Source organism: Eleutherodactylus coqui, chromosome 2, assembly GCF_035609145.1.
Source record: "Eleutherodactylus coqui strain aEleCoq1 chromosome 2, aEleCoq1.hap1, whole genome shotgun sequence".
Classification (NCBI taxonomy): Eukaryota; Metazoa; Chordata; class Amphibia; order Anura; family Eleutherodactylidae; genus Eleutherodactylus; species Eleutherodactylus coqui.
Genome location: NC_089838.1, coordinates 106,542,880 through 106,568,055, shown reverse-complemented (window position 1 = coordinate 106,568,055; position 25,176 = coordinate 106,542,880). Strand labels below are relative to the sequence as shown.

General features: G+C 42.7%; 1 long non-coding RNA gene across 1 annotated transcript; it reads right to left on the bottom strand.

Moving 5' to 3' along the window:
• Positions 1-4,319: 4,319 nt before the first annotated feature.
• On the bottom strand, positions 4,320-24,058 carry LOC136611590 (uncharacterized). The gene is made up of 3 exons (XR_010790294.1): positions 23,963-24,058; positions 8,184-8,333; positions 4,320-5,357 (listed from the first exon to the last, which is right to left on the bottom strand). It is a non-coding gene; the product is annotated as an uncharacterized lncRNA (long non-coding RNA).
• Positions 24,059-25,176: the final 1,118 nt, after the last annotated feature.

Below are 25,176 nucleotides of genomic sequence, written 5' to 3'. Positions count from 1 at the left end.
GAGCTGCTTTCATGGCATGTGATCAATAAATGAGACATCATGGGTCTGAGAAGAGGCACCCACCAAGCAGCATGGCCTCTTCAATCAGCTGATTGCCAGGTGTCCCGAGTGACAAACCCCTACAGATCAGATATTGATGACCTATCCTGAGGATAGGTCATTATTATTAGCGTCCTGGAAAACCCCTTTAAGGTAATAATGGTTCAAACCCCATCTTTAACATTACAAAAATGTGTAATTGTAATTCTCTTTCTACATTGGTTGTCTTCTTTGAACCTCTTATAGAGGTTGGTTTACACTGTAGATGGAGCTCTGTCTGGCGCAGGTCCCAATAGAATCGTGAATAGCTTACTTCATTGGTAGCCTTAATTGATACCAAAACACACCACAACGCATTTTGTACATTTTTGTACTAGACTCTTCCCCAAGTATGAGAGAGCTCTATTGTAACTATGTTCACCCCAATTCCTTCACCTGCACAGAAGGCGCCCAATGTCTATAGAGCAGGCAGCGGTTCAAAGATTAATCTTCATGCACAAATTACAACCTTCTCCTGTCCTGAGCATCTTCACATGAAGCCCCTAACTTCTCTTCTATTCCTACATGCTGGTGAGGCTGTTGCAGGATGACGTTTAACATTCCCTCCATTCTATAACAATGGACATCCAGTGTACATGGAATTGTTGTATTTTAAGCAATGCACCTTGCTGCCTGAGATTTAAGGAGTGTCCAAAACACATAATAAATGTGATGCATGGTATGTCAGCTAGCTGTTGTCATAAATCCAGCCAGAATTCTGTCTCATTTAGCTTAGTTAATCTCTCCTATCTCTTCACAGTTCCCATTGAGTTTTATATAAGCAATATAAATGTATATGCAGTTAGCTCCCCCTAGTGGGGATATAATTTACCAGTTATTGTACTGTTATGACTGCAAAAAGAAGCATGGGAATTTAATTTCCTTATGATTTTAATTTGACTCATAGGCCACATTCAGATAACCAAGTTAAAGTTGCACTCGAGAGTCTTGGGCGCATCTCACATCGGACAGCAAACGGACATCCCATCCATGTGCTGTCTGATGTGTGTGACAGTGGACATTGTACTTTTCAGTTTCTTCTATGAATTGGACCAGAATAGGACCATCGCAGCATCAGTCTGTGAAAAAAGTTACGAACCCGGACAGAATTCAGATGCAAGAATTATCCATGTGAATGGGTCCTAATAGAAGGATGTTATGCAATCATAGTGAACAAGACTCAAACCAGAATGTTCTGTACTATAGATACATTGTTGTAAGGAGGTACAACAGCTGATACCTGATATTTATTTCATAAATGATGAAGGAATTGTTACAGATATGTAAAACATAAACGCTCTATAGGTTGTAGATTGACATTATTATTTTGAATTTGCTTTTGTTGAACTTTATAAGGGTGGTTTCACATCTGTGTTAGGGGATTCCGATTTCCTGCTCTGTTTGGGACTATAATGGGGTCCGCCCGCTTTCCTGCTCTGTTTGCGACTATAATGGGGTCCGCCCACTTTCCGGCTCTGTTTGGGACTATAATGGGGTCCGCCCACTTTCTTGCTCTGTTTGGGACTATAATGGGGTCCGGCCGCTTTCCGACTCTGTTTGGGACTATAATGGGGTCCGCCCGCTTTCCTGCTCTGTTTGGGACTATAATGGGGTCCGCCCACTTTCCTGCTCTGTTTGGGACTATAATGGGGTCCGCCCGCTTTCCTGCTCTGTTTGGGACTATAATGGGGTCCGCCCGCTTTCCTGCTCTGTTTGGGACTATAATGGGGTCCGCCCGCTTTCCTGCTCTGTTTGGGACTATAATGGGGTCCGCCCGCTTTCCGACTCTGTTTGGGACTATAATGGGGTCCGCCCGCTTTCCTGCTTTGTTTGGGACTATAATGGGGTCCGCCCGCTTTCCTGCTCTGTTTGGGACTATAATGGGGTCCGCCCGCTTTCCGGCTCTGTTTGGGACTATAATGGGGTCCGCCTGCTTTCCGGCTCTGTTTGGGACTATAATGGGGTCCGCCCGCTTTCCTGCTCTGTTTGGGACTATAATGGGGTCCGCCCGCTTTCCGACTCTGTTTGGGACTATAATGGGGTCCGCCCGCTTTCCTGCTTTGTTTGGGACTATAATGGGGTCCGCCCGCTTGCCTGCTCTGTTTGGGACTATAATGGGGTCCGCCCGCTTTCCGGCTCTGTTTGGGACTATAATGGGGTCCGCCTGCTTTCCGGCTCTGTTTGGGACTATAATGGGGTCCGCCCGCTTTCCTGCTTTGTTTGGGACTATAATGGGGTCCGCCCGCTTTCCGGCTCTGTTTGGGACTATAATGGGGTCCGCCTGCTTTCCGGCTCTGTTTGGGACTATAATGGGGTCCGCCCGCTTTCCTGCTCTGTTTGGGACTATAATGGGGTCCGCCCGCTTTCCGACTCTGTTTGGGACTATAATGGGGTCCGCCCGCTTTCCTGCTTTGTTTGGGACTATAATGGGGTCCGCCCGCTTGCCTGCTCTGTTTGGGACTATAATGGGGTCCGCCCGCTTTCCGGCTCTGTTTGGGACTATAATGGGGTCCGCCCACTTTCTTGCTCTGTTTGGGACTATAATGGGGTCCACCCGCTTTCCGCTCAGCTGCTCAGCTTTTTTTTCCGGTATTTTCAGCTGGATCTGTGACAGAACCTCCAGTGCCGATGTGAAACCAGCCATAGGTTGGGATCACACAGAATTCCAGTATTTTGAATGGTTCAGTCTGAAGAGCAAATGCTAAAACCCCAACAGACCCCATTAAAGTTGGTGGGTCTATCATTTTAGATCTGTTTAAAAACAGATCATCATGAGGTTATAAACTGAAGACGTGACACAAGTGTGAGCAGCAACTTAGAAACGCTACCACTGCATGGTTGGCTGCAGAACATATGATGTTAATGTGATGTTATTATTGGCAGTGACATATAGTAATGTGCCATTTCCAGCTCATCCTCCCAACTGGATACAGTTACAATCTGAAGAAAGCGTGTCAGATTCCACCAACGTTCATGTAGTAGTTAATATTGCAGCTTTACTTCGAAAAATCCCTAAAATCCATCACAAAAGTAACAGCCACAGGTTACATATTTCAGGTAGACGTAATGTAGGAAATACTATGACTATGGCCGGCTGCACACAAACTGATTTTTGCTGTGGAATCCGCGGTTGGCATCCGCATGGAGAATCCACAGCAAATACAATTCAAAGCATTGTGAGTGAAGGAAAAATCGCAGCATGCTCTATTTTGGTGCAAAGCCGACTGAACCGCAGCCCATCCGCAATTGATATATTTTTTTAAAGAATCTATACTGTGCATTGTCAACAGCGAAGGTCCGTTGTCATCCATAAAACAGAAGAAACATGTATGTGGCGTCCCTGACCGGGGTCAGAGCCGGAATCTGCTGTGGGAACCCGGCTCTGCTGTGTGCAGGCGGCCTAATCTGGCAATCAGAATATTTCCTGGATTAATACAAACTCTCCAGTAATCTAGTGTCTACAATTTGTAATATTGTTACACCCAAGAAAGGCATTCAGGCCCCTCTTGAACTCTTTTAGTAAGTTTTCGATCACCACGTCCTCAGGCAGAATTCCATAGTCTCACTGCTCTTACTGTAAAGAACCCCCTTCTATGTCGGTGTAGAAACCTTCTTTCCTCTAGACATACAGGGCACCCCCTTGTTACAGTCACAGTTCTGGGTATAAACAGATCATGGAAGAGATCTCTGTATTGTCCCAGATATATTTATACATAGTTATTATGTGCCTGGTATTGTAGCCTAGTCCCATTGGAACTTAGTTTTAGATAAAAAAGAATGTATTTCATGATAAGTGACCTCCAGACAATCTGAATGGTTGAACATCTGATCCTTCTTTCTTCAAGTACAAGTCCAGCAGTGTCTCCCAGCAGAGGTCTAAGTTACGGTCAGAGATGTAACTAGCAGAGTAGACAACCTGCTCTAGGCAGCTGTACGATAGCACCACCATTTGAACAATGGAAGTCTATGGCTCTGTTTCAGGGTTCTGTCTGAATCCATTTTCAGAGACTTAGACATGGACCAAGACGGAACCCTGGGGTACAAGGAAAAACAAGATTTGAATGCACCCTAACTCTCATCAGAGGGGTACATAGTGTACAGAAGATGTGTATGGTCTTCCCAGATAAGTGTTGGGGCTTCTATTTCCTAATTGCAAGAAGAACGACTGGCTATGTATTTCCAGACCTTTAATTCATGGTAACAGTTAGTCCGAGATAAAGAATAACTCATTTTGCTTTCTGATGGTAAAAATATTTTATTCAGGAACAAGACAGATTACTTTCCTGAGAAGGACAACATGGAAAGAACAAAATACTTAAAGTGTAATAGTCAAACATATATTGAACTTATGCTGCACCTCTAACACTATATGTATATCTTAGTCGCACTGGCAGCTGTTGCTGAGCCCTTTCGGGGAATGTTATTTTGTTGGTTGGCAACAGTCAAAAAGCAATAATTTCTGCCGTCTTTATTGAAACTCAAACATTGCTGCTACATAAAGATATATATCACACAACATGGCATATAGGAGGAACATAGCTATACAAAACTATACATGTAACTAGTAACCCTATGGGTAAAAGCACATATTTAGGAACTTAGGTACTCATGAAAACTTCGATGTTTCTAGCTGCAAACCCTAGACCCCAAGAACAGTATTTCCAGGAATCCCCACTGCAGCACCCAAGGGATTCCTGGGAAAACTGGACCGTGAGGACCAGGTCACAAAGGTCTATGTGGTTAACGCATCTTCCTGAAGAGTAACAACATCTCAACTCCACACCACTGGAGAAGTACTGTAGACCATCCAATGAAGAAAACCTCAATGAATTGACATAGGCTCCAGTTGTAGCAGGACTATACAGTCTGTTCGCGACAGAGATGACCTATAAACAACTGGAAAAGAGATTAATGGCATACGGGGCTCTGCTATAAACAAGAATGATTGTTTTTCCTGGGCAGTAAGTACGGTGAATGTGAATAACAAGTTCACTACATACTTTTAGCTTGTAATACACACCAGATGTATACTTTTCTTGAACAGATTTTCAGCATTATTATAAACTTTTTCTTTGGATGAAGATGTCATTTCTCAATCCTCTTCTTCATGGCAGCAGATTTCCGCCTTCCCGAGCTACAGTGCTTCATCTCAGACTCACAACTGACCAGAGATGCAGCACTGCACCTTGGGCTGGAAGATACTGGGCAGTCTGGAGGAGCCACATCCATGATCAAGTTGGTATAATCAATGTTATCACTGCACATACCTTATTCAGACACTGGAAACAAAAAGTGACATGTATTAGTATATGAGCATTAACGACAGGTTACACGTCAGCTATGGAGGTCACATCCACATAATACCAGATGCACTCATTGCAATAAATAACCACCGTCCTTGGTCGTTCCCAACATGCCAAAATGTGCTCACATCATCAGTACTGTCAATCTTTTTCATTACTCAAACCCACTAACAAGGCCAAGGATTACCCTCTGCGGGGGAAGCCTTCTTTTCTGACCCTATCCAAAATAGAAACCCCCTATGACATCACTTCTGGAGGCATATTCTGACTGTATTTTATGGTGACTATCTACAAGCTATTTGCCACTCAGGTGACAGGTATAATGAGCTAATTAATAGGACATTCATGTACATTAATTCTTTGGTATTGTAGACCTGCTTGGGGAGGGAATCATGAGTTATGTTACACTTTTAAAAAAGCAGATGTAGGTCAACAGATGGCTGAAATAGCTAAAAAAAATCTATACCAGCTGCCATAAAAAATGTCCGGTAGAACATTTAGCTCACACAATTTGTCCTGCCACCTAATTTCTATGTGGCCCACTGGCCGGCAGTATCTCTACAGACATTCCACTCACCCAGCTGCAGCTCCGGACCAGTGTAGAGTCAATGACCGTTGACCTCTCTCCCTCTCTACATGCCAATGCTGAGGGGAAAGGTTAGTGGTTACAGACTCTGTACTGTCACCGCTGGACCTGAGCTGCAGCTGGGTGAGTGGAATGTCTGTAGGGATACTGCCGGCCAGCGGGCCACATAGAAATTAGGTGGCAGGCCAAATTGTGTGAGCTAAATGTTCTACCTGGCTGCTGCTGGGTGAGTAGAATGCCTGTAGGGATGCTGCCTAGCCAGAGGCCAATAGGGGAGTTGCTATTACTACTGGGGCCAATACAGGGGACACTATTACAACTGGAGCCACTATGGGGGGACACTATTACTACTAGAGCCACCAATATAGGGGACACTTACTGCTGTGGCAACTATGGGGGAACCTATTACTACTGTGGCCACTATGGGGGTAACTATTACTAATGCGGCCACTGTGGGAGATTCTTTTACTACCTGGGCCACTATGGGGATCACTATTACTACTGGGGCCAATATGGGAGACCTGATTACTACTTGGGCTAGTATGGGGGTCACTATCCTTACCAGGGTAACTATAGGGTTACTACGGTATTACTACTGGGGCGACTATGGGGGGCACTATTATTACTGCAGCCACGGGGGGGGGGGGGGTCAGTTTTTCTATACAGTCTTACACTTACAATTGACACTTTGAAGGCAATCATAAGGCTGATGTGGCCATTGGTGAAAATGATTCTGACACCCCTGATTTAGATGGTTGCTGGCTGGTTGTACTGCAGTGCAAACTGGCAGACCAGAATAGTTAATAATGATCCTTTCAGCTTTAACATGGCTGCTTTCTTTCAAAAACAGCCGTATATCTGTCCCCAGGTTGGATATGACAGAATGGTCACTAATTAAACTTAACCTATAATTCTAACTTAATTAATACCACATAAGTACATCTTCTATACCATATAATAATGCATAAGAAGCACCTCAGAATCAGAATAGTTGCCCTAATAAGTGCAGTCCCAAAGACAGGAACAGCCTTCCAACACCCTATTTCCATTATATATATACATATAGACATACTGCAATGAATGAAAAATAACCATCAAATGAGCTGGTTCTAAATAAATTAAATTGAAATAGTTTAGAAATACTGGTTAAGCTTTACTGGTGCCATTCTGTGATTTCTAAGTCAATACTTGCCCCTATTGTATATTGGGCTGGCTATTTAAAAGCCATTTGGTCAGTCAGTGATTCACAAGTTGTATATGCCATTCCAGCTCAGTTCCATTCACTGCAGTACCAAATGCAAACTGTAGACAGATGTGTCACTATTTCTGGAAAAAACAGCCATGTTTTGTTTTATATCAGGACAACCCCTTTAAGAGGGGATGGCAATTTTCAGCTCATGCATACTGTTCTTGATATCTCCATTTACGCAAGGATTAAAATATCGATAGTAATTTATTTACAAGGCCAGACAAGCATAATATACCATCATTTCATAATATCTAATAATATTTAGATATTTAAAGGGGTATTCCGGTACTTTTATTTATTTTTATTGAATTCAATGGAAGCAGCGCCTGCAATACCAACCCAGAAAAATGCGCCATGGTCAATGCTTCCTGCTTCCTGTATTGACCACAGTGACGTGGCCTCGGGAATCAGCTCATCGGCGGTGATCCAAGTGGCCGTTCCCTGCTGATCATCTATTGAAGACCTGTCGGTCATCAATAGAAAAAGTTTTAAAAAGTCCCGAAATACCCCTCTAATATTAATAACCACCTGTAAGATTACAGTATTTTAAGGAGTCATCCAGGATTAAAAAAACGGGTTTGATTTTTTTGCTTAATTTAGAAACAATGTCACTCTATGGAAGTGAATGGGATTGGAGCTGTAATACCAACCACAGCCCATGGTAAAAGTAGAGGACAATTGCTTTAAATAAGGATGAAACGATAAAATAATAAATAGCCTTAAAGTTTCAATATTCAGAAAAGTTTTGAAAGAGCAATATCTGCACGCAGGAAACTTGGCCGGTCTGCTAACTTTGAGTTAAATCGGCTGCTTTCTGTGACAGATACTTTTATATACAACTGTGCAAGGTATTTCCTCTCTCTCTAGCCAGCTGTTAATATAAGGTTTGGACAAAAGCTTTGGAAATCATTCAAGACCATAAAAGTCGATGTCAAGAAACCCCCATCAGCATCTCTAAACCCCTCACCTGGCCTCCTTCTTGCCACAGGATCGGAATGCTATATTTCGCACCACAGCTGTCTGGGCCAAACCCACATCTCATCCTTCTAATTGAGCCAGCATGGCTGCTGCTTTGTTCCACCTCCATCATTGCTGGGGATATGATCTGGAATCATGCCTGCAAAAAAGAAAAACATAAATTGCATAATCTGAGCACAATTAGCTTCTTGTAATAAGATGACTTGAAAAGGATGTGGATTGTTCAGTAGGGCTGTGATGTGCAGTAAGGCTTATAGTGAATGGTGCCATTGATCTAGTACAGTCCTTCCCAATCAAGTCCTTAAACAACCCATAATAAGCTTGAGTCAAGGGCATCTCTGTTTAAACCTAAACCAGTCAATTCCAAATTGCATTAAGACGGACTTGTATCCTACGTGGATGCATATAACAAATGTCTGCCTCATTATAGTCTATTTCGTTACAAGCTCTTCTACTCTATACCATACACTGTATAGTTCACTAATCAAATTCATGTTTTATAATATAAATGATTTCTGTGTTATTTCTTTAACATTGATGAGCAGATATGATTTATTCTCTATGTACTAAAAACTTCGAAACATGATGAGCGAGGTCTAAACTATGACACCCTTGGCCAGCTGTCAAAACCTGACCCAATGGTGAAGGATGTTGAACTTCTGTAACCTAGGTGGTTGCTAATCATACTAACGTCTTATCCTATTAGTACTATATATTGCTCATATGGGCAAAGCATGGTGCTAAATATGGACACCAAATATGATTATCTAGTATCTATATTGGAGGCCCTATTGTCCGTATTGATTGTGTTGTGTTGGTGCCACCAATATGAATCGATTACAGCCATGACAGTGAATAATAGACTATCATGTTTAAGGCTTTATTAGCTCCATTTGGGAGAACATAGGCCGAGCATGGACAATGGAAGAACATTCTACATACCTATAATATGTATATAAAGATTAAATGTGTATGAATTTCTACATTTATTGAGGCTCTATTCACATTCGGGTCAAGGCTAAAAGGGATGCATTTTTAACGGACCACATCAGAACTTGAAAGTGGTTCTGTAGTTTGTAACAACCCCTTTGTAAGCAACGGGACCTGCAACAATGAGTACAGAGGACTTGACTACCGGAGGCCCTCGTGATCAGCTAGTAGCTACAGGGAAAGCCTCTTGCATTGGGGCAAGAGAAATGAAGCATTAAACAAATCAATGGGCTATTCGTGCCTTAAGATACCTTTACACTGGGCGATTATCACCTGAATAATCGCTGGCAATGGTGAATTTGGGCAATAGTCAGCCCATGTACAAGCAGATGCTAATAGGGCACTGAACAACAAATTAGCTCACCTGACCAACCAAGCAACTATCGGCCCATATAAACAAGAGTTGCTCAATCTTTGAGCAACTGCCTGTTTACTGTGAATGGAGGCAGTGGGAAAAGATCCCAGTGGGAAAAGATCCCTGGCCGCTCCGCTTCCATTCACAAAACCACTATTGCTTCCGTGTAAAAGCACAGGAGTGACCGTCACTGGAATGGCTGTCAGCCTGTGTAAGGGTATTTTTCATCATGTCCCCACCAGACAACACCTTTATCTGTTTGACTGCTTTTTCACTGGATGGAGCAGCATGGCAGACTACACTATTCAAAAACAATGGAGACATAGCAAAAAGAGTCTGACTTTAAGACAACTGATGACATAAATGCAAATGTTTGTTTGTTTTCCTAGAGAAATAAAGTGACAGAATAAGGCCGAGTTCAGATCAGCATTCCAATTTCCATTCCATTCTAAGAGCAGAAAAATGGAAAAAAAATGGATCCAGTAAAGTCCCCAATTGTTCTAATGGGATGGTTCAGTTTGCTTCCATTCCATCTGGTTTCCTTTTTTTTGATGGAGAGAAAAGACTGAAGTGTAGGACTTTTTTTTACATCCGAAAAAATGGAAACTGCATGGAATGGAGCTTTCCATTTTTTCCCCACTGTACTCAATGGTGGACAGATACAAATGGAACTATTCCAATTGTATCCATTTAGGCTTCAGTTAAATTGGTGTGATTTTGATCAGCTCTGTTTTTTCCGGTCAAATGACAGAACCGATTATAGACAATGGGTTCCATCAGGCACCGCCGGCTTCTGTCATTTTGACAGATCCTCAGCCCATTTTATTTTTGTTCTTTTGTTCCATAACGGATCAAAGGAACAGAAATATGAACAGAGACTAAAAATAGAGCTAAAAAGGCAAAAAAAAAATACAGATACATTATAACCTGATCTTAATGAATAAAAAGCTGATGCAACCCGATTTAAGTATCAGCATTTTTGATGGATCTATTAAACAGAACCATCAAAATATCAGATTTCTTCGCTTCAGTTTGAATCAGTTAGTCATCCGTTTTTTAAACCTTGACAAGAGAAAAAAACGGATCTGTTAAAAATGGATAAAACAATCCAGATGTGAACACAGAGGCCAACACTATTGTGAACAGAGCTGAATCTAGACACGTATCCTGAGCCTTCTAAATAGCCAATATGTAGAGGAACTACAGCTGGTTGAACTGGACCAAAGGGTTCTGGTTTGGAGATGTTTTTGTATTTTGAGCACCATGCACTATATTTCAATGTGAAGGAGATTTTAAGTACAGATGCATTATCCCTGCTAGAGGGTCCTGGGCTGAAAGGTGATCTAAAGATTCTGCCTCCTCTGGATCTGGAAGGAATCAAAAGAACATTCTTTGTTGTACAACTGGCTTACGTCCACCTCTCTCACCACATCTGCTCCAAGAATTGGAAGTTCTCTAGTAGGTCTGAATTAGCTATTTCTCAGACATCTCAAACAGCTCCATATACATCATCTTTGTCCTGAGATTCTAATTGGATCAAACTGTTTCATGATAGGAGTGGTATTTGTAGGAGTGACTGAATTTGGCTTTATTGCCTTGTTGACATTAAATTAGGTTCCCTCTGAAATTTGGAGCTTGTCCAAATCTTGTCTCTAGGGATGATGAGTGTTTTCCTGGAGGTTTGACCCCTTGGTCATTGCTTTTATTTTGGCTAAAGGTGGAGGGGCAAGAAAAAGCTGAATCTCACGCGACTTTATTTTTACAAACTCCAAACTTTTTGGGAAACTTTTCTGAGCAGATGGGCAACAGCTGGTTCCTGTCTGTTCTCCCTCTGGGGAAAAAGATCATCATTACATTCAGCTACCACATTAACTGAGACATTAAACCCTGCTGCTGTCACATCACCCTGTCATCTCCCATAATTCCATGTAACATTCCTCAGATCTTCCAAGATTAAACAGATTTGTAAATGTTATCAGTTCTATCACATAGAACTGACTTAACATTAGGCCCCTAGCACACTGCCGTATTTGGGGCCATATGTTGTCTGTGTTAATCCACGGACAGCACGCAGCCCCATTTTAGGGCTATGAGGATATACATACTGATGGTTTTTCCAAAAAACTCATTGGATGTCCTAATTTTGTCCATATCACGGACGAGAAATAGGACATGTTAATGCATGTCAATGTACTGGCTATCTGTAAATCGGACTGCACATAGACCGGTGTCCATGTGCTGTTCGATGCAAGTTGCACCCAAGGTTCTTAGGCACAACTTGCACAAAAGGGAAGTGTGTCAGAGGCCTTAAAGTAACTTGTTAGAACAGTGTTATGTCTTGCATGACTGATATAAGTACATCTACCTTTCTAGGTTTATTCTATTTTACTTTTCTGTATACATTCATTACAAGAAAGGGTCATCTGCAGAGTTACGGTATGTTATGAGTTTGGCAACTCAGGACTCCTTCACATGGCACAGAATTCTTCCAAAGCATGCCTAAATGTGGATTTTGATGTGCAATTGCCAGCAGAATCAAGCCATTTTCAGTTCCGCATCATAATCCGCACGGCCGCGTACTCCGCTGCCAATTCCATCCCATGTGAAGGACCTATAGGCTTCCAACTAAAGCCGTAGTTCCTGCATTCACTTGCTACATCAAAGAGATAGAGAGTACCTAAGTATGGGCTATTCTAGAATATAGGAGCCAAAGACACTACTGGAAAGTTGACATAAACCAGCTTGACATATAGAGGACACCGACTTCTTCGATACAAGGTATCAATATATTTGTTTGAATAATACCATATCTGTATAAGCTGTCTAGAGTCATATCTGATCCTGATGGACCTTTTATATTGCCCGTTTGCTATATAAATATACTAATTTATACTGGTTTACTGGGCTCCCACTAAATGTCCGTGATAAGTAATTGCATTAAAGAGGAAAATGAGGAAATATTTTCCAAAGAGAGCTTCCACCCCAGAGGTCCTGAGAGGAGCGTGTGCTTTCTTGATGTATATGGGGGTATTAAAGTGTCATGCACTGGCTCTAGATCATTATCACAGTACGCAGCTCTTCTGCTGCTGCCAGACCTCTAACTAAAAATAGCTTTTTCTTTTTCCATGATCCGGACTGAAGAAATATATCTCTCCCTTTTATGGTCAGAGGCAGTTTCTTGGTACTTCAAACACGTCAAATCCCCCGTAGGCACTGTGCCAGTCTGCTGGGGGCATGTGCTATTTCATTTTCCTACTTTTCTTGCGTGGGGTTTTGGGCATAGAACAAAAATGTGAGGCAGGTATGAACTATTGGCATGACCTACCGCTACTGACTATGTTATCTGGATAGTATATTATCTATGTATTATAATACAGGATATTATTCACAGTAAGACACAATGTAGCATCTGTTATTATGTTTATACATCACTCTATAAGTGCCCATACACTTTTAACAACCGTCAGGCAAGTGATCATTTTTCTGACAGCCGTTTCCGCTCGGCTCAGTTGAATGTTCATATGTTTAGGGAGGTAAGCCGCAACCAGCTTTGGCGTCAGCTTATTTTCCCAGGGAACAAAAGAATCAGGTGCTAAAATTCAACATCCCCCATCCTTCATTCCCCCAACATCATCTGTTGGGGGAAAGTTGTGTCACTCCCATACACATCAGAGAGTGGTCCGGCCCCACTATTTTAGATGGTAAAGGTAAAGTCCCCTTGTGCAAGCACCGAGTCATTACTGACTCCTCTGGTGATGTCACATTGTGATTTTTTTCTTGGCAGACTGTTTTTGCGGGGTGGTTTGCCATTGCCTTCCCCAGTCATCTTTTACCCCCCAGCAAGCTGGGAACTCATTTTACCGACCTTGGAAGGATGGAAGGCTGAGTAAACCTTCAGCCAGCTACATGAACCACACGAGGATTGAACCTGCAACCTTCAGGTCATGAGCAAGAGCTTAGGACTGCATTTCTGCTGCCTTAGCACTCTGCAGCACACGATGACAAAAGCCTAATGTGTATGGGGGCCTTATGTGTATGGCATTGAGGTGCTAACCCAACTATATAAACTCAACCTTTAAACAAAACTTAAACATTCAGGTGTGCCTCCACCAATATCTCTATGCCCTGTTTCACAGTCTAGGATACTGAGATATGATGAGGGCCATGAATGCAAAAATATATATTTGGAGTACATGGAATTTCTTGCAAAACCATAAGGATAATAAAATGTTACATTGGCTGCTACAGGTATAAAACCAAAATAAAGTGGATAGAAAAAATTATGTATAGGATATATTGCACGTGATGTAACCAACGCACTTTATATCTTCTCAACATCTTATTTAAGCAGTTTGAGCCTACTTGGGAAATTTTAGGACTGTTGCATTATGGGATTTGTTTGCAATGGTCCCACATTTCTATCACACTACTCTGGTTAGAGGACTTGTATTGTTTGGCACGTACATGGCTATAGAATTGATTGCATGATGTTTGCCAAAAGATAAAGTACGCCAGAGTGCTACACCTGTCTGTAAGAGGTTGCACCAAGATACCTTTTATCAGCTATCCACAGAATAGGTTTTATCTTCGGACAACCCCTTTAAGGTCCATTTAGACACAACGATGATCACTCAAAAATTGCTCAAACGACAGTTTAAGTGACAGCTTTGAGCGATCATTTTGCATAAACTACTAAGTAGCTACTAGGCTACTTAATAGCATATAAGCGTGCAAATGAAGCCTTTCGCTGAATGCAGATAACAGCTGGAGGTCTGTTATCTGCATTCAGCTCCATTGTTCTCCATAGTTGCTGAAAGAATGCTATCAGCACTACCTGCGGAGAACTCAGTGTGCGGTCTGATAAGCAGGAATGATGGTTTTCAAGCTGGCTGGAAGTCAGCGATGAACAAATAGTACATGAAAAGTGCACGGTGGGCGCCCGTTTAGACACAGCGATTAGTGCTCAAAATATGGTTTTTGAGCGAATTTTGAGCGATAATCGTTGTGTCTGAATAGGCCTTTACTGTGCAGTATTATTATATAGTTAATGTTATCTATATAGCACCGTCATGTTCTGTGGCGCAGTTCAAGATTGTACAAAATAGTGACAAGACACTGTCAGAATAAAGCAACTAACACAGAAACTTGCAGTCAAAAGGCACTGTGAGGCTCGTGTCGCATGAGTGTATTTGTGTTTGTGCTGCAGTTTTGCTAAATGGACGTTGCATTTTTGCATGCGCAAGTGTGTTTTTAAATGTATTGTACTTGTGCGCACAAAAAAACCCGCACCGATGCTCTTGACCATTGAAATGAGCAATTCATTTAATGAGTTCAATATGTTCTTTCCCTGCAGGAAAATAGAGCATGCTGGCTCTATTCACAACATATTATGTTTGCATGTACACATACACCCGTGTGACACGGGCCAAAACTTAGTGCAGAAACATGAGGTGTGCAAACTGCATTTAGAAAGAACAGAATATGCTTCTTGTAAGGGCAGTTTTACACGACTGTATGCACAACTCTACTCGCTGCTATGGAGCGCAGTTGCGCATGAATGGGGTTTTTTTTCTTCTTCGTCCTTTCAAATGCTGTGCCATAGCGCAGGAGTTTGAAATAAACAGCGGGAAGATAAGTCCCGCCCTATCTTTCCCGCCCGGTAGTAAAAATGAAACCATTGCTATAATTATCACGGCCTCTAGGGTGGCTTCAGATAGCTATAGGCGCAACGGCGCAACTCTGTTCGCCGGTATGGAGTGTAGTTGCGTCTGAAGAAGGGAAATATTTTTCCCCTTCGCCTGCAGTTCAAAGTCCGCGGCAGAGCGCAGGAATAGTGGAATAGTGGACATGGGAAAATAAAACTATAAGAGATGTGCAAGTATTCTAAGGGACTGTTCAGGCGGGACGGAATTGTCCGCAGGATGCAGCGCAAATGTGGATTTTGTCAGTTAGTGTGGATCTTGTTGGTTTTTTAACTGCGGAACAACTTGCAGAATTTCTTGCATTTTATTCCACAGACTTTAATTACGGAATTAATGTCCACAACAACAATTTTGCATGAAATGAATCAATACTTACCTATTCCTTCCCCCTCCTTCTTCTTACCGTATCTTCTCTGTGCCGACCTCCTCCTGGCTCCTCCAGTCCCCCACAAGCCGGCCGGATCCCCTTCTTCCTGTTTTGGAGCGTCCATTAGCTGCAGTGCACTTCCTGCAGGGCAGTGATCAGACAGAGCGTTCACTGCCTAGCAGGGAATGCTGAAACATTGGCAGTCTGCATTAGCCGCTAATGTTCACTGCCTCGGCAGCCTGCTTTAGTGCCACTGCCCATGCGCAATTTCTCGCCGCTAATGTTTCGTATAGTAGGGACACTAGTACACTGCCCTGCAGGAAGGAGACTGCAGAGAATGTACGCTTCGTCACCGGAAGAAGAGGATCCGGCTGGCTGGAGGTGACCCAGGGGACTGCAGGAGCCAGGAGAAGACCCAGGCGGTGAAGATGCAATAAGAAGACTGACAGGGAAGGAATAGGTAAATAGGATTTTTTTTTTAATGACAGAACCCCTTTAACTATAGAGGATGCAGGGGATGCGGTTGCACCCGGGCTCGGGAGCTTTGGGAGGTCCCATAAGGACTCTCTTCTCCATATAGGTAGCCCAGTACTATGAATAAATCATTATAGTTGGGGGCCCTGGTCAGGTTTTGCATTGGGGCCCAGGAGCTTCAAGTTACGCCTCTGTGATAAAGCAAACCATAAGTAACCTACTTTCTCTGGATGGTAGTCACGAGGGGCAGATAGGGCCCATTCACACTGGCACTTCCACATACGTTTCAGATATGCGAGAAATGTACATGAAAAAAACATGTAATAACAAGTTCATGTTTAAGTATGCAATTACGTTTTTAAATCGTATACTTTTACGATACGTTTTTTGATATGAACGCACACGGCCGGGTCAGGTTCTGCTGCGGACCCCCTGAGCACCTGTCTGCAGTCGCTTCGTCTGTAATGCGGATGTGTGCAGTACAGAAGACGCCATGCCGCAGATGGAAGCCGTCCAGGGGGAAATCACACTAAAATAAGACATGCTGCGATTTTCCGCTATTGATTTCTGCTCATGGGCATGGAAAAACGTTTTTTGCATAGCATGTCTATGGGCAGTATTTGATGCAGAATCTGGAGGCGGGCAACCACTTCGGATTCCGCAATGCAAATATTCTCGTGTGCATTGGGCCTTACACTGTACACTTTTTTTTTTTTAACCTTTAAGGGATTAGATCACAAAATACATATATGTTAGGTTTCCACTGACTGTATAGTAGGCTATGCTTTGCAATCTCATTTAAAAAAAAAAATGTGCAAAAACATATGCCTTGCTAAACATAGTCAAATGTAAGCAGAGGCGGTTTGCAGAGCCCTCTCTGCCAGCACGCGCCACGGTCGGCCGCTCACCATGTTAGTGAATACCAAAAGGGGCTGCGTCTCAGTGAGTACCGCAGCCGAGTGCATACAGGCATTGCGCCAGCAGTCATCGGAATAGCGCAGATGAGTGAAAACCGGCATCTCCCGCCGGTATTCACTCAGCTGCGCTGCTAGCGGCGCTGATCCCGGCGCACACTGTGATGTCAGTGTGCAGCCGAGATCCTCCTCCCCTGATGGGGAGGAGGTGTCTGGCAGCACGCTGATGTCACAGTGTGCACTTGGGAGCAGCACTAGCAGGAGGAGGAGGAGGGGATAAGTATATGGGTCTCAGGGGGTGCTATTACTACTGGGGCCGCTATGGGGTGTCACTTTTACCACTGAGGCTGCTGTGGGATGTCACTATTACTACTGGGGCCACTGTGGGATGTCACTATTACTACTGGGGGCCACTGTGTGAGGTCACTATTACTACTGTGGCCACTGTGGGATGTCACTATTACTACTGTGGCCACTGTGGGATGTCACTATTACTGCTGGGGCCACTGTGGGATGTCACTATTACTACTGGGGCCGCTGTGGGATGTCACTATTACTACTGGGGCCGCTGTGGGATGTCACTATTACTAGTGGGACGTCACTATTACCACTGCAGCCGCTGTGGGATGCCACTATTACTAGCGTGGCTATTGTGGAATGTCACTATTACTACTGGGGCTGCTATGGGATGTCACTTTTACTAGTGGGACTGCTGTAGGATGTCCCTATTACCACTGGGGGCCTCTGTGGGATGTCACTATTAGCACTGGGGCCACTGTAGGATGTCACTATTACCATTAGGGCCAATGTGAGATGTCACTATTACCACTGGGGCTGCTGTGGGATGTCACTATTACCACTGGGGCTGCTGTGGGGGGTACCATTACCGCTGGGGCTGCTGTGGGGGGTAATAGTATGTAGATACTATTACCACTAAGGCCAATGTAGGGGGTCACTGTTACTGCTGGGGCCGCCGTGGGGGTCACTATTACCGCTGGAATATGTTTACACGTTGTGGAAATGCTGCAGAATGTTCTCAGACGGAAATTTCCGTGCCAAATTCTGCAGCATTTCTGAATCCAAAAAGAAGTCAAAATCTGCACACTGTCTATTTTGAAGAGGCCCTGTCCTTGTTATAACGACGGAGGTAAAAATCATACATCGTGATAAGCCCCGCCCCCTGACATGTTGGCACTTTGCAATAAATTAGTGGGTTTTGGGTTGCACTCAGTCTCTAAAAGGTTCGCCATCACTGTACTATAGCCTATGCTACGGTTTCAGCATTTTATTTTCTAAAAACGTGTACGTTTCACAGATGTCCGTGCAAGGCTGTGTGGATGGGCCTTACAAACACTTAGTGATGCATAATGGTTACATTTCAGCATGGGGCTACAAGCAAGGATGGAGACACCATATGTGCAACCTGGGGTGCAGTATGTAAAGGGGTCCAGTTTTACCTTAAATGTACCTTCCTGCTATTAGACACAAGGAAAGGAAATAAATAAAACTTTTTATTTGTATAGCGCCTTCATGTAATTTATTTATTACCCCCCCCCCCCCCCCCCAAGCTGGGTACTCAGTTTACCGACCTTGGAAGGATGGAAGGCTAAGCCAACCTTGAGCCGGCTACCATGCAGGGATTGAACTTGCAACCTTCAGGTGGTGAGCGAGAGCTTAGGACTGTATTGCTGCTGCCCTAACACTCTGCGCCAATGAACTAATCGCTAACAATTAGGGAGACCTAAAAGGGTGATTTATGATTAACTATATGGTGAGGGGGAGGGTTTGGGGTGGGCATAACGGGGCCCATATACTGTTCTTGCACAGGAGCCCTCTGCATTCTGTGTCTGCCCTTGGTTACAAGCATGGGGTTAATTGGTTTGTAAAGGAAATGGGAAGCGTGTGACACAAACACTTAACTCTTCTGTTTACAAGTAACATTCTTTAGGAGTTAAAAACAACTGAGAAGACATGCGAGGTCAGGGAGCATGTGAGAGAGGACACTTCGCATGTAGCGGAATGGAGGGTCATTGATGAGAGCAGCAGGAAGTACTGGAGCAATCCAAACCACAGACCCCAAACATGAGTTTTGTGGGAACATGGTATGTATGTTACATTGTGCCAAAGGATTTACTATATTCCGCATGTAATCTTTCAAATTGCCTAGACTTTCCCTTATTGACACACAGTAAGACCTGTTCTGCCCTATGGGGAGTATACATGTGCTGTTACCAACAGTGATTTCATGGTAAATATATTGTGGATAAACTTTATATCTCTGCCTAAGTCAACTTAAGAGAAGAACAGCCCACAAGGAGGTAGAAGTACATTTCAGGGTGGTCCAATTTTTTGGTAGGTTTCATTCTCCCCAGCTATATCACTGTCCAAGCACAAAAGGGAATTAAAGAAATCCCACTGAAGTAATAATAGTTGAGTGCAAACTTAAAAGGAATTCCTGCCTTGCTTGCAAAAACCACTGACATAACTCTAAATGATTTCAAATATTACTATCTTAGTTGAATTCCTTCACTGAAACTCACATAAAGACACTACATTCAGTGTATACGCCATACAAATCTCTCAAAACGTATACTTGGCTTTACGGGACGCCTCTCTCCACTTGACTACATTTTTTAGGATATGTCCAATTGACTCTCCTTTGGTTATTATGGCTATGTTTTGGGCATATGCTTGGAGAACTCCCCAACATATACACTGAATGTAACGACTAGCCACAAGGGGAACAGTGCCTAAATATGGTCACATTATACTAGGGTCTAAAAGAATCAATGACCTAACTGAATGCATAAAATGGTGATGGCCTCATGGGAGTAACTCTCACCAAAGTCGTAAATGAGAAGAAAGTTTAAGAGGTTTTGCTCTAAGCTTGGTCACTCAGCTCAGGAATGATCAAAACAGTGTATTTCCAATTACAACCCATAAAGCTGACTATATGCATACAATACATACATAGAATTCAGTCGTTGTAGACGGTTATGTGACCATATAAGTAAACTGCTGCAACTCCCATTTCTACAGCCATGGTCTCAGTTTTGGCCCATACTGAAGCTAAAAGTTTCAAGCACATTTGTTAATTAACCATGCAAAACCCTTGCAAGTAAAAATACTGCCAATACTATTATAAAGGACAAAGGGACTATTATTTCAGCGGTTATTGCTTTATCTTATAGGTTACAATTAAGCCAAAGTAACTGTAGAACAATGTTGTGCTTGGATGGTGATCTAAGTTCAGTTCAATGCACATCAGATTCCAGCTTTCATTATTCTAAAGCCCTTTGGAAAATTAAAGCAGCAACCAAATTGGGAAAAGTTTTCAGAATTCTCCCCAATTTTAGGAACCTAGAGAGTCTGCAGTCTGGGTGGCTACTGCAAGGAAGGACAGCAGTCGGAGGCCTATGACCTGCTAGAAAGAAAAGCTCACTGGCTGCATGTTATCCTCCTATGCTCATAAACTATGCAACGGTGACAACAAAAACTGTATAACAAATGTGTCCATATCATTAAAGAAGACTCAACAGCTTTCCTGATATGTCTGTTTTAGTATATACTTGTATTCCTCATAAAGTAACAATTCTGGAACATCTAGAACTTTGTGCGGCTCCTCTATTATTCCTCCTGATCATTTCCTATGATGTGTTCTACACAGTTGGACAATCTGATTGGATTATGTCAGCATAAGAAGGGATATTCCACATTGATAATGGCAATGGTAACATCTATTGTCAATTCATTCATACATTTCTAAGAGGAATAACGAAGGAACGGCAGAGTTCTAAGAAGGATGCTCCAGAATCGGTGTTCTAGATCAGTGTCCCCAACTCCAGTCCTCAGGGACGCCCAACAGGTCATGTTTTCAGGATTTCCTCAGTGTTGCACAGGTGATATAATTATTATCGGTGCCTCAGACATTGCACAGGTGTTCTCACTATAGGATATCCTGAAAACATGACCTGTTGGGGGTCCCTGAGGACAGGAGTTGGGGACCCCTGCTCTAGATTACTAGTTGAGTATGAAATGAATTGTAAGGACTATCAAAGCATAAAATGATGTTGCAAAATAAGAAGTTTACGTTTGTAAATAAAGGAATATGAAAATTCCAAAGCAGATAGAAAGAATTTACTAACTAGCAATGTAACTAGTCTTGTCCAGTTACTAAATGGTCTATTAACAGTCATTTCAGTTTCAGCCAATTGCAGATATGACGTCTAGGCTGACTAAGAAACCAAATCCCCATCTGTCACACGGTAATGAAATAGATTTATATAATGTGTCATCAGTTACCGAGTTTGAAGACTCAAAGCTTCTAGTGAACGGGGGGCCCTAACAATAGAGGGTCACTTGGAACACCCACATACAGAGGATTAGGATGATAATGTGTCGGGGGAAATCTCTAAACTTCGCCATGATGGTGAGAGCCGGAGGGTTTTTCCAGTGGTTAAAGTGGTCACATCTGGAGCAGCTGCCTTTTGCTGCCAAGACTATGTCCAACTCCTGACAGGAAGTTACTGCAAGGTTTGGCAGGTCACACATGCCTAGAGAAAGTCCCACTCATTTTAAGGAAATGCATTCAGTCCTATCATCTGCACTGTCGTAAATGTCATTGTGCAATTCTCCATAAATTACAGGAGAGGAAATCTGATAATGCTTGGCAGCAAGGAGCTCTTACTATGCAGTGTGTAGCAATGCAATATTATTTATGGCAATAGGGACGGTCTAGGTGTTTACAGCAGTAACCGTTAATGATATACTGTAGCACCAACATATTCTGGATTCAGTCACACAAGTCATTTGTGATACACCTTTTGTAGCATGAGCAGCGTATACATGAAGGAGGAACATATTACTCATCTATGGATACCTTGCATGCAAAAACTTACAAAACTTTTAGGTGCGGACCCCAACTTTTAATTTTGTTAGGAAATATACTATAAACTGGCAGCAAATATAATAGTTTCTCAAATTAGTGAATAATATAATTCCAATGTAACAAATATTTTCCGTATTATTAGATAATGCAGCTTTGATATCTGAGAAAGCACATTTCAGTGCGAACCAAGCATTTCTTAAAATGCACAAACCTGTCTAGTGGAGTAGAGTATTTCGTTTTTGAAGAATATCTGGGCTCTTTGGGTAATATCTAATGGCTGAGCTAGGAAGACATATTGAACTTCTTAACATAGTTTGAAAACTCCGGATATAAACACAAGCACTTCATAGATTGCAGACAGCTGCAGCTGAGGGATTGGAGTGGAGTCTAGACAATGCTTGGGAAGCAAGAGAGAAGAGCAGACTTGTGGTTTGTACAGACAGAAGAGGAAGACGTTACGTTACAGACAGGGACCTGGGAGAATATTATTATGCAGAAATGGAAAATATAGACATTTTAGGGGTAGAAAACAACAGGTGGAGCAGCTGGACATGCTTTTAAATATTATGTTTGATATGACCATGCGAGATGACTATGAGATTAGGTTATTGATGGCAATGAGAAATGACTATGATATTAAAAGGACACGGTCATCAATGTCGATGTAGTTTATGGGGCTGAAAGATGAGGGAATGTGGAGTCCGGGGAGCTGGGCTTCATTTTCACCAGGCGCCCCGATCCAGCTCTGTGTCCCTGAAACGTTGGTGCGTGCGAGCAGCATGACTCTGCATGCACATCTCCCTTAGGGCTTAAACAGACAGGCGCATGCTCGAATACACTTTCCATTACGGAGCTTATTTGCGAATGAACAAGTCAAAATTCTTGGTTTTTTCACTATTGAATGTGCTAAAAAAGACCCCCAAAATAGGTCCTGCCCTATCCTTTCTACGTGCGAGAAAGATAGGGCACAACCTATCTGTTCCCGCACATAGTAATATCGCTTGAGTATCACATTAGTGAAACAAAACCATTGAAATCAATATTTTGTTTCGTTCTGTTTTGTGAACGTGATTTTCAGGCCCGCAAAACGGGATGAAATCACGGTTGTGTGGTTAAGCCCTTCATGATGAATTGGAGATGCAAAGTTGGCGCACGCCAGTAGCTTGTCTCTTTCCGCATGTGCAAGGACACAGTGTTGGAACGGGGCACCCGATGCGTATCAAACACAGTTACCCAGACTCCACATAGCTTATGGGGCTCAAAGGTGTCCCTTTAAAGTATAGATGACTATTAGACTTGGATGAGTATGTGACATATATATATATATAACCATAAGAAAATACTATGAGAGCAGGTAATAGGTGACTAGGAGTAATATATGATTCTCTTTTCACAGTGAATCAAGTATGAATATAGTTACTATTATACGCCTGTGAGTGGACTTCACGATTTTCATCTATTTCAAAGAGTTCTAAATTCTTTATAAATAGGGGAAAATCAACTGGACACAAATTTTTATAATCAACTTCCATTTAAACTTGGCCCCTGGGCTTACATATCAGGGAACATCACAGCAGGACTGAGCTGTGATTCTTTACACTCGCCTGTATATACAGCACAATCTATAGATCTGCTGCAGGCAGTCATTTGTCTGCACTCAGCAGATCCATAGAAGCTGTTGAAGGATGTACATGAGTAACCGTACACCATATACTCCGGCAGCCGTGGCCCCTACGGTCTCTACTCTCGGGCCATTATTTGAATGGAAGTACTGTATATAACAAAGTAGAAGAACATTTAGCATTCAGTGTATAGGATACAGTGTTTTCCAACAGTTACTTTGGGCATGCAATATACTTACATATTTCTTCAGAGTCACATATAGTTCTGCACATTTTTAAAACATTATTCACATAATGAAGAAAAGTGTATTCTAGCATTATTTTGTAATCTTTTGACCTAACTCACTGCAAGAAAAAAGCAAGTCAGTTGAATACATTGTGTCATTATAATTCGAGATTGCCCTTCTAGCACACTAGACAGGTTTACTGCTACAAGTTCTGAAAATCATGACTTACCTTCTCCAAGGCATTCTTAAGATTTTGATCCCACTGGGTTGCACAAGCATGAGTTTGTGTAAGAGATGAGGGCTTTCCTGAACTAGATTCTAACCATCTGGGGGAAAAGATCTTTTTTCTTTTACCTTATATGAGCTGGAGGGAAGAGAGGCCAGGCTGTTATAAGGCACATCTGTCAGGTCGTTGTGGGATGCCATTGGTTGGGGGTGTAGGCACGTGACGCCCCCTCCTTTTCTTGCCTTGACCTGTGACAGTTTAGGAGGTTTTCAGTTTTACCCACTAAGGTCTGACTGTTTGACAATTTTCATATTTCTTCTAAATTTGGAGTTTTCAGACAATGCTAGGAGGCTTGGCTGAGATACCAAGAACCATGTGGGAATCATTAGGGTTGAAAGAGAAGGGGGGGTGAAACACAGCGATGGGGGGGAGGGACAAAAACAGAGAAACATAGGAGAGAGAGTGAGACCAACTCTGTGCCAGCAAGTTGTCTGGGAACACTAATGAACCAAACTAAAAGGGTCTTGCATCTATTAACCAGTTCCCTTCCACGCATCCCTGGTGGTATGCAAGAGGTTAATGGGACTTCCTGCTTGCGTCTTCGGAAGAGTGTGGGAATTTTCTCAGTTCTCAGTTTGCATGAGAAATGAAGATGGGGGGCTGCATCCGAACGGCTCCCTTTATCCTCCTCTGCTGTCTCTATACAAGTTCCCACAAATATCAGAGTCATCAGAGCACTAAGCGCCTGGTGATGGGACACATTTTTTTCATTTCTAAGTACGTATAATATGTGTATAAAATGTTTTAGATGTAGTACACTGAAGAAGATGAGACGGATGTCATAAATGGGAAAATGTCACATGAGAAGTACTCACTGGTTCCAGAAGGCATAGGTTCAGTAAATAGTTATTAACCCAGAAGTAATGTATCAAGGTCAGAGCATCCAACAAATAAATTAAATGTAGAGGTACGAATAAACCACGGCTGCGACAATACAATACGAGCAGAAACATGTGGCAGCAGCACTCATGCACATTTAATGACTAAATAGAATTGCACAACTTTTGTATATACTAGCAATATAAAAATACAAGGTACTTAGCACATACTTTCATCAAAGCATGTGGGCCCATCCACCACGTCCAGGTGATCACGCTCTCGGACAGGTCCTAGCACTTGGGCTGCCTGTCCACGGGCGATTGTTCATTGCATTACCC